Genomic DNA, 14,277 nt, shown 5'->3' on the forward strand with positions numbered 1-14,277 from the left:
GGTTGTAGTTTTCTGTAATGACTTCTGTGTACTGTAAAAAGAAGTCTCCTTGAGAAGGAGTGATAACCACACTTATCTGTCGGTATAAGAATAAATATTTAGTATGTAGTTAGGGTTTATGCTGATTTAATAAAGTATAAGTTGTAGACTCTCTTCCAAAAATCCATGAATTCACTAGCCCTGGATAGGTGTTATGTTTCCAATATCAGGCATGGTCTTTCTCATGTTGAATGACTCTTAAGTCAAATTAGAGAGCTTTGGGACCATGATGGTAGTGTGCCACTACTGCACACTTAAGGTTATTGTACCATGGTAGTCATTGCTGAGGGACATAAGTATCATAGCTTAGGTCAGACTGTTGTTGGTATTTCCCCTCCTCTGGAGGCTTACATAATGCCTTCTGATACCATGAAAGCTAGTCCTCAAGGAAGAGAGTTTCAGTTCAGATACAGCTCAGTTCCTCTGGGCTTGCTTTCTAGAGTACATGGTGTCTTTATCAGTAGGGCTTACCTTCCACATCTGGGGGCAACCAAGGGCAATAGCCCATAATGTTTTTCGAGTCTCTTAAACAACTCCGCACCTCAAAGAAGAATTTCTCGTGACTAAAGTTGGGGGGTTAGTTATGTAATTTGTGACTCATGGTCAAGGTGGGCACTATCCTAGTTGGGAAAATTCCACTTGAACTATATGTATATATTTATACACTTATTTACATCATTTTAGTTGTTTTCAATTAGATAGTTCATGTTGCATTTCTTTATAACCTTTTCACAATCCTTGCTGTTATTTTATGCTTCACCCTTCCTTTGAGTTTGTTTAGCTTCCCTCTCCTTAATTAGAATCCCATACTTTTTCCATTTCCCCACTTTAAATCACTTGTACCCTGCTATGCCCCTCCGTATTGTTCGCCCCCTTCATGTATAACAATTGAATTGTGCTAATTTGGATATTAATATTTTCAGAACTTTAATTTCAGAGTTTTAATTTGAACCCTTAATTTAGCTCAATGGTTTTGTCTTTGACCAAATATTCTTCTCCTTATCCTAATATATATATATATATATATATATATATATATATATATATATATATATATATTGTAGATGGTTGCTGACTTTAACTCATATTAACTCCAATGACTTGGGACAGTAATACACACATCAAACTGTGCCTCCTTTCTACTGGCAACATTCCAGTAGCCTCCCATTATACATTGCATAACTTGAAACTGTTTTCTAAATATATTCAACTTCAACTTTACATGGGGAGAGTTTACAAAGTAAGGATGACTTTAGCCTTCTTTCAGATCAACCCTAGGTCAATTCTGACCTTCTGTAGCCTATTGTGCAATCCTTATTCAGTCTTGCTTGGCTTAGTACCGAAGCTCTTGCCTTAGAGCCTTTACTCTTGCTATGACCTGGACTACTATTGTCACTGAAGTCCAAATGGTTCTTCTCTCTTCCTCCAGAAAAGCAGCTACTCAAAGGCCATTTGGTACCTGACCCTAAAGTACATTTCCTCGCCCCTTTAGCAGTTTTCCTTTTGGCCTTTTAAGTTGTCTTCATCACACCTACCATTGTTTGACACATCAGTCACTTTTGCTTTCTCTTTTGCCTGTTCCATTCCCTGCAGTCTAAATTCTATCTTTGCAAGGAGTCTGTTGTGCTTACTGCTCTCTCTTCACATCTAGAATAAGGCTCCACTTAGAGCATGCATTTAAATGTATTTCATGAATGGACAGATGAATAACGTATGGAATGGTGCTAATGCTAATTTTTTCTTGTTAAGTGTTTCCTGAAAGATTTATAAACTATATTCCTTGGATTCTTTAAAAATTAGCATATGCATTGTTCATGTGAATGCTTGTATGTGCTTGTGTGAATGTGTGCATACATGAACTTGCCACAAGGAATGATGGAGATCAAAAGACAGCTTGCAGGACTCATTTCTCTTTTTCCACCATGTGGATCCTTCTTGAAATCAGATCACAAGGTATCTTACTTGTTCCTTGAATTCTTGTTTCTTTAGACATTTTCAGAGTTGAATTAGATTGGTTTTAGGGATTGACTACCAATTTTATTTATGTATTTATTTACTTATTATTTTGTAGCTTGATTTGTAACACAGTTTTACTGCTGAAAGGTTTTGAAATAAAATGACTGTGTGATTGTGGAGAAAATTCAGTCATTTAATAACTGCTTGCTGAATGAGTGAGGCAGAAGACAACATCAGAATATCTTTAGTATGAAGAGGAAAAACACAGAGCTGAGATTTTCTTGGATATCATTCCCATTATAAAATATTCCTAGAATCATTAACTTTTATTTGTACATCCTTCCAAAACTAATTTAGATTTGATTAAGAAATTAAAATACTCATTTAAAAATATTTTAATATAGCTTAATGGCTTTTCTACTTTTGTGCTATCATTTTTATTATTTTCTTGATATTATTAAGTAGTCGTTTCAAGTGCTAAAGATGGAGGTACTCAGTGGTAATTAAATTAATGACCAACATATAATTTCTCTATTATTATCTCAAACTAAACAAAATGGTGATTTAGCATTCTTCACTTACTGAACTATTTCTTACTAAAATATTCTGCATTTTCAGAATATCTATTAATATTTGATTTGAATGAAGTTTAATTTTTATTTATATTTGCTGACTCATTTGAAAAACCATATAATTATACTTGATTCACATACTTGATTACTATAAATAAAGTCATTTGGTTTGACAGAAGTAGAAAAGGCCATGATGAGTAACAAAACTAAGTCCACATGCTTTAGTTGGCTCAAAATACAATTAAATAATGTCTTAGGGTTTCTATTGCTGTAAAGAGACATCATGACCACTGCAACTATTATAAAGGAAAGCATTTCATTGGAGCTGGGTTACAGTTTCAGAGGTTTAGTTCCTTATCATTATGGCAGGAAGCAAGGCAGCATGCAGGCAGAGATATTGCTGGAAAGATGGCTGAGAGTTCTACATTTTGATCCTCAGGCAGCAGAAGCAACTGTGTGCTACCTTGGGCATGGCTTTAGCATATATGAGACCTCAAAACCCATCCCCATAGGGACCCACTTCCTCCAGCAAGACTACTCTTACTCCAACAAACCTATACCCCCTAATTCATGCCACTCCCTATGGGGGCCATTTTCTTTCAAACAACCACAAATAGTAATAGTGTACTATGACCATAATATGAACAAATTCAGCTATGTAGGGAGATGCAATTTCTGGAATTCAGGTATGGAAAAACTTACCCTCTTTGGGACCCTTTTCGTCATGGTCATTCTGAAGACAAGATACAGAGAAGTCAAAAGTGTTAGGCTTTGAAGCACACATTGATAATACATGGAAATCAGGATGAAGACAGATGGTGTGGCTATCATAAGAGAGGTGTACATTAGTTCTAGGAAGCTGGCTATGTGAACTAGCCTAAGACAGTCTGCTTTGGAAACAGGCAGCTTTTTAATATCACCAGGGCCATGCCCAGAATGCATGTTTTATAGTTAGTTATACTGTACTGATGAAAGGTGTCTAATCTAAGCCAGTTCTAATGAATGATCTAGGGAGATCACTTGGAAAACCGTGTTATACAATCAGTCAAACATGGAAACATTATAGGGTAGTGTTGAGAAATTCCTCTGACTTCCTGATCATTCTGATAGCAGACACATTTGGGCAGCTTTAGATAACTCGAGTGGCTCCCCAAAGGCTGTGAGTTTCTTTATTGGGGTGTAGAATACTTTGGATCATGGGAATATTTTAAGCCATAAGAACAAACGGTCTGTTTCATTTAGTTTTCAGTTAACTCTAAGATTATCTTAGAGCTACATGTAATAATAGATCAGCATCAGAAACAAAAATGTACATACATATCCACAAACACAGGCTGAATTTTACTTTGTGTCACTAATGCTAGACCATGTCCTAAGTATGTTGTAGTAAAGAATATATCAATAGTGCAGAGAGGAAATCCAAATGTAGACATTTATGTTGGTAAGATCTTCACATCTATTTTGAACACTTCTTCTTAACAGAAATGGAATCAGAGATACAGGCAAGAGCACATATTGAAAGTCATATAATGAAAATTATTCATAAAATCAAGTCTAAAATAAAGGTTTTTGGGGCTGTATCAGTGACTATACCTGGGGAATTTGGATGTATAATTTAGTCAATATTTATGCATTTAGTCAATTATTTTAAGTCAATTGTCTCAAAATCTATTTTGAAGTCATGTCCCAATTTACACAAGACAATGTGAGTTTTTTTTTTATTACACCCAATAAGTACTCTTGAGTCTCTCCATTTTCTCTGACAATTTGTGTCCATGTATGTGTGTGTACCCACCAATACCAGAAAAGGCCATTGAGTCTCTTGCAGCTAGAGTTACAAGTTTTTAGGAGCCTTTAAATGTAGGTGCTAGGATCTGAACTCTGGTCCTCTGATAGAGCAGTAAGTGCTCTAATCGCTTATCTGCTGAGCCATCTCTCCAGCTTCCTCTTCCTTTTCAAAAGTTAATAATGTGCTGTGTTCATTACTATCCTGTTATTGGAGTGAAAATTCCCATCTGGTATTATTCTTTCTTCAGTGGGGCATACCTTTATCACCAGCACTAAGGAGGCAGAGGCAGGCAGATCACTGAGTTTGAGGCCAGCCTTGTCTACAGAATGAGTTGTGGGCCAGTCAGACTACACAGAGAAACCCTGTCTTCACAGAAAAAAAGTGGGGAATCAAAGTTTCATGTGGCCTAACTTAGCATGATTTGAAGGGTGTTCTTTAAGAAATAGAAAGAGAAATTAGGCACCTTCTGAAGAGTAAATTAGACAAGAGAGTGATGAGTACATGCTGTTACATGGGGCACAGGACTTGTTGCTGGTTTATTTCTCACACTATACATACAATCATGCATGTTTAAGTAAAAACCAAGAGCCCTGCAAAAAGCTTTGTGTGACTTTTCCAACAAGTTACACAAGAAGGAACTCACAATTAATGATGCCTAGCCTGGCCCGACTCTACCTTGGCCACTGCTACTATTCTGAGATAATATCCCATGGAACAGAATGGAGTTGTCTTTATTCACAAACCAATTTGTCTTACTCAACAATCAGGCCCCTATCAGCAGCTGGTGCTAATATAATGCTGTTTGCTTCACTTTTAAAAGCTGGTAGAAAGATTGTGGTTTCAGGCATTTTAGCTCAGGAAATTACTGAGAATACAATTTTCCATGATTGGGCAGAAAAGCTTTTAATTTCCATCTTCTTTTGACAGTTACACTTTTTAATACAATTCTTTGCTGTACATTTGGGTTTTACTAATGTGATTATGTGGTTGAACATCAAAAGGGTTCATCGCTTAATGACCAAGAACGAAGCATGTCAGGATCCAGGAGTTAGACGTGGTTTTAAATAAATCAATTTCAAGTGCATTAATCTTTGGAAACTATGCTTGAGCAGTTTCCATGTGAAAGTCATTTCCATTTTGACTTCTTTGGGTATTCAAAGTGTCTGTTTGATGTTTGTTGTCTTCATGCTACCAAGAGTAATACACCATGCTGTAACAACACGGCTTATTTCTGACTCCGAGTCATCTGGATGTGAGTGTGTTTGTATTTCTGTGTGCATTTACTTGTCAGCTCTTCACCATCCTTCCATCATCATCCAGACATGGTTGCTGGCTGTGTGTCTTTGGACGGGGATGGCAAGCACCAAGGGCCAGGCACTGAGCACCATGCAGAGATGTGTGGTGTTGCTACAGTGGCAGGCTCAGTGATGGTGTGGTGTTCTTGAGGTCTCCGTGCCATTTGTTTGTCACCACCATGCTAGCTGAGATGACAATGCAGATTAAAGTTGCTAAATAAATGATGTATTTGTACAGATAACTTCAATGATCCAAGAAGATCAGAAAATCCCTTTTTGTTTTCTTCCCATTTCTCTGCCTTCTATTTTCTGTTTCTTTTTGTTTGCTTTTCAAGATTACAGTATCTACTTTGTAAAATATTTGGTAACTTCACCGAGAACTTGATGTCATTTTCCTTAGAAATTCCTTTTCCTCTGATTTTAGCCTTTGCATTTATATTGACTGTATGGCCCAACTTGATATTAAAGTCTCAAAGCAAATCACACTTTAGCTGATCTTTTTGTAGCATTATTGGACCTGGACACTTGCCTTACCTGTCCCATCTAAATTAATAAATAACTTAGCTGATGCTTTCAGAGTGACTTTCCACAGTTACTCAGAGTCCTGAGTGAAAATAAAAAGAGGATAAAGGTTTTCTTTTATCAAGCTCATATTCCTTATAATCTTTACCAAAATAATTTCTCACTCCATTTAAAAAGGACACACAGATTTCTAGTGAAAGCAGTTTAGGAAACATTTAAAGCTTTTAGAATATTATCTGTGTTAAGTATCTTATACAAGATCTTGGGAATTGAGTCTGAGAGATTTTTTTAAATTGACATTTACCTAAAGAATTCTTTCCCTTGTTCCCCTGTTCCTCATATGACAAATCTCTTCCTTGTTATTTAATTCAATGTAAAACTGTAACATAATTATAAAGGCTTTTTTTTTTTTTAGTAGAGAGCCTGTGTCAGGGCAGAGCTGTTGAAGCCTATTTGTAATTTGTGCTCAAGAAATCCGAGTAGATCTGGTGAGGGGCTTTAGTGATTGAGAGAGTCCTCTGCTTTCCCAGAGGACTACAGTGTAATTCCCAGCACCCATATCAGACATTCATGATTGCCTGTAAAATTCAGCTTCAGTGTGTATCTGCTGGCCTTAGCTGGCCTCTGCAGACACCTGAACTCACATGGCAACATACACATACACATAAAGGGGAGGAGGTTAAGAACATCAATAAATCAAAAAAAGAAAGAACTAGTCACAATCATGATTCTGTATAATTCTGTTTAGATCACTTTTTTAAGTAGGAAATATCCTTTCAATTCTTCTTCCTTTTGTTTTTTCATTTCTTCCCACCATGACTATAGCTTTGAGTAGAGGCATGTAATGATATTTTTTTGCTAGCTGCCTGGGTTCTGCCGCCACTTTAGGGCCCCCATGTAACACACAGAGTCTTATATTAGTTACAATGCTGTTGGCCAGTGACTAGGATTTCTTATTTGCTAGCTCAGTCTTAATTATCAACCATAACTACTAATCTATATATTTTTATAAGGACTTACCTTACTGAGGACTCTGGCCTTATATGTCCTCTCTTCCTGGGATCACATGGCAACTGTCCATTTCCTACATTTCCCAGAATCCTCCTTCTCTCCTAGTCCCACCTAACTTGCTTCCATATTGGCCAATAGTGCTTTATTTATCAACCAATAAGACAAACATATACACAGAAGGACCTCCCCTATTAGAGGTGACAAAACAGAAAGGGTTAGTACATATAATCTATTATTATTGTTTTTGAGACAGGATTTCTCTGTGTATCCTTGACTGTCCAAAAACTCATTCTGTAGACCAGGCTGTCCTCTAACTCATAGAGATCCACCTTTATGTGCCACAACAGCCATGCTCAAAGTCTTTTTCAAACTGTGTAAGATTTGAATCTTTGGATTTGAAAGAATTTTGTGGTTATTTGGGCATCCATGTGCCTCCAATAAAAGTCAACATTTTTATGTATTCTCTGTGCAATGGGATACTATGCTTTCTTTTGGGCTTTGAGAGAAAATGACATAATAATATCATAACCTATTTCAGTGAACAATAATTAGAATTATAAAAAATATTTTTCATCATTAGCCCAAATACTTTCCATTGTCATTTAAACACAAATATCAGAGATACAACCTCACAGAATTAATCCATGAATACCAAGTTAAAGAGTACAGTGGTTGCCATCCAGAATATTGGACAGCTGTGAAGCCTTCCTAATTATAAAAGAAAATAATTAATACTCTTATTATTGGTTATTTTAATTTCATAATTCAATGCTACTATTACTTATAAAGACAGGATTTCTGGGCTGTGTCTGTAACTACAGTAATATGTCTAAAACATATTAAGAATATTTTGTAATGTAAGCATTGTTACTCTTTATAAGACTGAATCATGTTTGAACAATAAAAATATATAGGATCTAGTGAAAAGTATTTACTCTGATGGAAACTATTTCACTAGAACTTTAATGAATTTGCCAATTGGATTTTTGTAGAATTCCAGTAATTTTTGTGGGATCAAACTTCTATGCCATCACATCATTTTTATTTATCATCTAATGTTTCTCCCTCACTCTAGTCAAAGCTCCCTTTATTTGCTTACTTTCCTAGATATATGCATCAATTCTAAATCTATTCCTTTTTCCTTCTTCCAATTCAACAGGTGTGGCTATTACGGTCTCCCCAAGTTCTGCCACATTATTGTCTTTGCTATGAATGCTTTGCTAGACCTTGAATCTGCATCTGGAATATACTCTAATAACCTGTTGAATTTGTGGTCTCCTCAAGGAGTGTGTGGTAGTAGAAGCTGAGAGATGGGGCCTGGTGGAGGCATTTGAGTAATTGACATCTTGAAATGTGTAGTTTTGCTCCATTATGTGCTCATCCACAGACCCAGAGCAATAAGGACAAAAGATTATGGACTAAAACTTATGAAAGCATGAGGCAAATAAAACTTTCTCTTTATAAATTGATTCTTTTCGCTATTTGTTATAGTGGCAGGATGTAGAAGTCTTTATTAACTGATTGTTTTAGGTATTTATTATACAGACAGAATGCAAAAATTTCTTATACTCATTCCTTGCTGTTTTCATGCTGTGTCTATGCTTATCCCATGTCACCTAATCAAAAGGGGCCTCAATGAACAGTTTCAAACATGGAGAAAGGGCCACAGCTGGAAATAAATGCACTTTTTGGAGGTAGACAGTTGCTATGTGTGCTGGTCAATTTTCCACTACTCTAAAATAAAATATTTTTGTGAGAATCAAAATTCATTGTTATTATACAATTTATTCATAGTCCATTAGGATTATGGCTTTAAAATGAACATACATTTACTTATCGCCTATTCTTTAGGTACTATGGCATGGTGACAACACCAGGTTGTCCCTAGTGAGGACATTATGGTAGATGGCCATGGTGATAGTATGGAAGACATAAAGGCTTACTGAGAAGTTTGAAGAACAGGAGGGGCTAGTCATGACATCCTGACCCGATGGCTTAAAAGCCTACTACCACAGCATTGCCACAGGGGCTGTGGGTATAGGTTATTCATAATTGAATGCTTCCCCTGTATGCATGTGTACAGTCCCTGATTTGATTTCAAGTGCCAGAACAAATGAACAATGGAAACACAAAGCATCACTAGGTAATAAATCATATCCAAATCTAACTTTCAGTTACTCTAGTGTTCTTGCATTTGAAATTTTCCTGATTTCCTTTAGCATTTTGTGCTACCAGTTATAAATTGTTTGTAGTTCGTTTACCTGGGAGTATCTTAAGTTTTCTTTGACTTTTGAAAGAATATCTTGCCAGCTATTGCCTTCTTGATTCATGGTTTTTAATCATTCTATTTGTAGTCTCCATGAATGATCTAGAACTTTCTAAGCTGCAGCATTTCTGACACGTACTCTGCTGATAACCCCACTGAGGCTGCTATGTCTTTGTAAGTTCTTTTTCACTTGCTGCTTCCAAAAGTTTGATTATAATGAGTCTGTGGTTCTTAAGTTGATTGTGTGGCAGTTCCTTGAACTTCCTGGATGCTTACATTTGAGTAGTTTATTAAGTCAGTAAAATTAGTACATTTCTCAGACTTTCACTTTGTCCTTCTGGAGCATCCACAATTCTTATGTCTGTCTGATTTATCTCTAGGTCCTTTATCGGTGGGTTTCTACTCTGTCCATTTTCTTTCAACATTTTTACTTTCTTCAACACATTAATGTGGTCCTAATCTTAAATTTGGAAAGTCTTTCTTCTGACTATAGAAATCTCTCTAACTTTCAAATCCCTCTAACAAGCTTTTTGCATCATTTATTATACTTTTCAACTCCAGAATTTTTTTTTGTTTTTCCATCTCTTTCATTGACATTTACATCTTGCTTGTATGCTGTTGTCTTGCATTTCCATACTTCCTTTCATTCTCTGAACATGTTTATGAGGATAGTTTTAAAGTTTGTCTAATAGACTTGCTATTGGGTCTGTATTAGTGACTCTTCTTTTTCCTTTGACCAACTCATACAGACCTGATTTTTGTATGAGTTGGACTTTTAAATGAATAAAAAGGGCATTTAATATCTCTGCATATTATTTTCTCCTCCCTCAGATTTTTTGTTGTTTATTGCTTTTGCTTTTTATTGTGGTAGGCTGTCTCTTGGCTAAAGTTCAACCTGTACCTTGACCAGAAGATCTTGTCAGGGCCTTATTGATTCTGTGCATTCTCCAGGGGATGCACAATGATCTTTAACTATCCCCTTATTACATAGTTGCTTTGATGTTCTAGTCTTCAGTGTCTGTCTCTTAGAAAGGGAACTGTGAGAGGAGAAAAGGTATTGGCTCTCTAAATGTCCAGGAAATTGTGCCAGCCAGAGGAGGAAGAACTGCCAACAATAAAGTAGGTACACCAGCAATGGCTGCTGCCTCATGTCACTCATCTACGACCAGAACCAATAATCAGGGAGTGCAATCAAGATCTATATTTGGTTTGGCAATGTAAGGGCAAGCTAGATCTGAAGCTAGCACATTACTTATCAGCTGGGTTACTTCTCTAGGTCCCATTTATTATTTTGAAAACAGACTCTTTAGATAGTACCCAGGAAAATATGCAGAAAAGGCTCCATATATATATGGAGTGTATACACACACACACACACACACACACACACACACACACACACACACACAATTTGTGTGTGGTGAGGGGGAGTGACAATTGCCATTGACACAGGCAAGTCAGAGTACAACCAACAAAACTCAGTTCTCCCCCATGTGCATCCCAAGGATTGTATTCAGGTCATCAGGGTTGATGACAATAAATGTTTTTAAATATTGAGCTATCTCACTTGCCACTATAATTTTATTTTTTAAGATTTATTTGCTTTATATTATATTTTTGAGTATTTTACCTACATGTATGGATACCATATGTGTATCTGGTGCTAGTGGTCAGAAGTCAGAAGAAGTATTAGATCCTCTGGAACATGAGTTACACATACCTCTGAGCCACTGTGTGGGTGCTGGTAGCTGAATCCAGGTCCTCTGAAAGCATCAAGTAGTCTTAACTACTGATCTGTATCTCTAGCCCAGGGCCCTTAGATTTTAAAATTCACTCTGCAGCATGACCCTTCAATTGTCACAGTCAAAATCTCACTACAAGCAAGGAAAATGTAACAGGAATAGCCTAGAAGAAAAAATGAATTTATTAGCCCAAGTACTTGAATGATATACAAGAAGAGACATGACCTGAATGACATCAAGAACTAGAGAGATGAGGACTGAAGTCTTATTAGCATTTGCTACAGGTTCCCTCTTCTCTTTGACCAAGTGATGTTGTCTGCCAAATGAAGGGACACTAATCAAGAATAGCTCTAACACACCCTATGATTGTACATCTTCCAGCACACTTTGGCGTTTTTATAGACTCAAACAGATACCACAACATACAAAAGCAGATTTTTATTATTATTGTATTTACCCCATTTCTTTTGATACCCAATTTTGCTGCTTAACAGGGCCATAATGAATCATAGCATTTGCTATGACTCCCAGCATAAAACACAACACATTTCTTATTTGTATCCACAAATGACTAGGACCCAAGTGGTTCACAAACAGCCAACCCACCTAATAATAGTGGCACTGTGCTCAGCACAAACTGGTTATTTTAGTGTGAGCCTTTGACTAAATAGTGTCCAAACTATTGTAGTCAAGAGGGTGGTGATTGTTCTTGCTCTTATTTCATTTCAATTCATTCAAGGAGGTTGAAATCACAGGCACAAAAACAAAGTTTGACAGAAGCAAAATTCAAGTCAAGAGATTTGGTGACTTTTCAGAGGAATTCATAGGAATGCAGCAGATAGGAACTAATAAAAAGAAATAACAAGGGCTGTGTCAATACTATCCCTCTCCATATGCTTCACAACAGAGCCTGACCCTGACTGTATTTCTTCTTCCTGGCTATATTGGTATTTCCTGTCTCAGAGGCATGTTTGGAACTCATCCACTACACAGAGTAATGATCCTGATCTGGTTGAGAGAATTATCAAACATGTATAAAATACTTATGTGTAAAGATATGCACAGGTAAATCCCCTAATGGAAAACATAACTTAAATCCTCAAAAAAGAAAATAGTAATAGTCATAAAAAAAGTAGTTGTGATGACCATTCTTTGTTGTCAACTTGACTACATCTGGAATTAATGTAAGCTATTCTAATATATCCATCCCCCACCCCCGTGTGTGTGTGTGTGTGTGTGTGTGTGTGTGTATGTGTGTTAATTTTATAAATTCTCTTCCTTTAGATAACCCTGACTAACACAATAATGATGTAAAATGAATGAGATATTTCTCTGAAATCTTTATATTCATAGGTATTCACATTACGTATTCATATATGAAATATCTCATATATGACACGTTTTGATACATATGACAGGTACTTTTAGTGACAATTCAGTCTTATAGAGAGAAATGTATGTTATAGTATTAAGTTAATAATATTAATCTATGCATCCCTATCAGCCTCCACTGCCTATGACTTTAAAATGTGATTATGGTGGTAGAGTGCCTGTCTTGCTGCTAGTTATCCCAAAACAGTTCTCACAGGCCAGTGTACCTATGTTTTGTGGCTGGCCCTTCTCTAACTTTTGCTGTCTTGACCTTGCTTCTGATGGGCCTCATGAGTTTCCCACTATATGTACCAACTAGTAGCCACTGATAATTGTAGTCAATGCTGCTCCAATCTAGGAACAAGGACTCCCCACTCCACCAATGTGAATACAATCAGTTCAAGTTTTACTAAAGTCATGGAAATAACATAAATAAGGCTCAGAAGTTCTCTGACAGCAATGGCCCAGAAATTGTGGCCAAAATGAAACTGTATATTTTCATTCCAAGACAGTCAATTTCATTGCCTTGGAGTCCTGACACACCTGACAGAATTACTTCAAAGGGGTAAGGGTTCCCTCTACTCATAGTTAATCCAGCCTATGTTCTAGAGCAGTGGTCCCAACCTGTGGATCAAAACTGCTTAAGGTCGAACAACCTTGGAACAGGGGCCACCTGAGACCATCAGAAAACACAGATACTTACATTATGATTAACAACAAGAGCAAACTTACAGTTATTAAGTAACAACAAAAGCAATTTTATGGCTGGGAGTCAGCACCATATGAGGAACTGTATTAAAGAGTTTCAGCATAGGAAGGGTGAGAACCACTGCCCTGGAAGCAGAGAACCCTGGCAGCTGGAGAAATGAAGGAGAACTGCTCACTGCATCCAGAGAAGCCAAGAGCCTAAAGCAGATTCAGGACCCAGCACAACCTTCAAAGGCACCTGCTTACTGACCTGCCTCCTCTAGTTACACCATTTCCCCAAACCTCTAACCCCCCCCCAAAGCAGCACCAAAAGCAGTGTTTAAACTTTCCAAACACAATTCTGTCAAGGATATTTCATTTCCAAACCTTACCAACCAAATGTCTGGTCCTCACAGATGGTCCTTATTGTCTAGAAATAGCAGCTTCTAGCAAGGTATATATCAAAAGATGGGTCTGAATCCACCCCAGATTCATCAGAGAAAAATGTTGACCTTATGTCCAGAAGGACTCCGTAAAGTTCTGACTCAGGATAGCCAATGACTTAAATATTGATTTGCTACAGTCTATTTCTTCTCATATTGATTCTGAATCATACGATTATTCTTTTTTAAAAGAAAGAAGTTGTTTGTTTCTCAACTTCCTATATTTCATGTGTTCTTTATTAAAGGTGTAATTTCTAAAAGCTTAGTCTAGAAATTATTTGTTTCCATTTATTGCAAGTGAGCGATGCAGCTGTTTGCTCTGCTGGCTTACTCATAAGCCAGTCATCAGGAAGCCAGTCATCACGTGTCCGATAGAGTTCTGCTTCAATGACAATATCTCATTCTGAAGAAAACCTGATGTTTCCAATAGAGAATTATGTTCATGTTTATAAGAATTCCATTTATATTTTATTGCAGTTAAAATAAAGCTCAAAACAAAACAGTAACAAATAAGATTGAATCTAACTTTCCAATTAAGTGATACAGTAAATTACTATGTTTTTGGAACTTAATAGAAGATCCAT

The 14,277-nt window shown here is 36.7% G+C and overlaps 1 protein-coding gene and 1 long non-coding RNA gene across 3 annotated transcripts in view; one reads left to right on the forward strand and one right to left on the reverse strand.

Moving 5' to 3' along the window:
* The window catches only part of LOC100765263 (EGF-like and EMI domain-containing protein 1), a 555,097-nt gene that overhangs the window by 208,799 nt on the left and 332,021 nt on the right, over positions 1–14,277 (forward strand). The window lies entirely within an intron of this gene.
* On the reverse strand, positions 5,129–13,991 carry LOC103159200. Its single transcript, XR_003480455.2, has 3 exons — positions 13,643–13,991; positions 11,171–11,355; positions 5,129–5,837 (listed from the first exon to the last, which is right to left on the reverse strand). It is a non-coding gene; the product is annotated as an uncharacterized LOC103159200 (long non-coding RNA).

This window comes from Cricetulus griseus (genome assembly GCF_003668045.3).
Source record: "Cricetulus griseus strain 17A/GY chromosome 1 unlocalized genomic scaffold, alternate assembly CriGri-PICRH-1.0 chr1_0, whole genome shotgun sequence".
In the NCBI taxonomy this organism is placed as follows: Eukaryota; Metazoa; Chordata; class Mammalia; order Rodentia; family Cricetidae; genus Cricetulus; species Cricetulus griseus.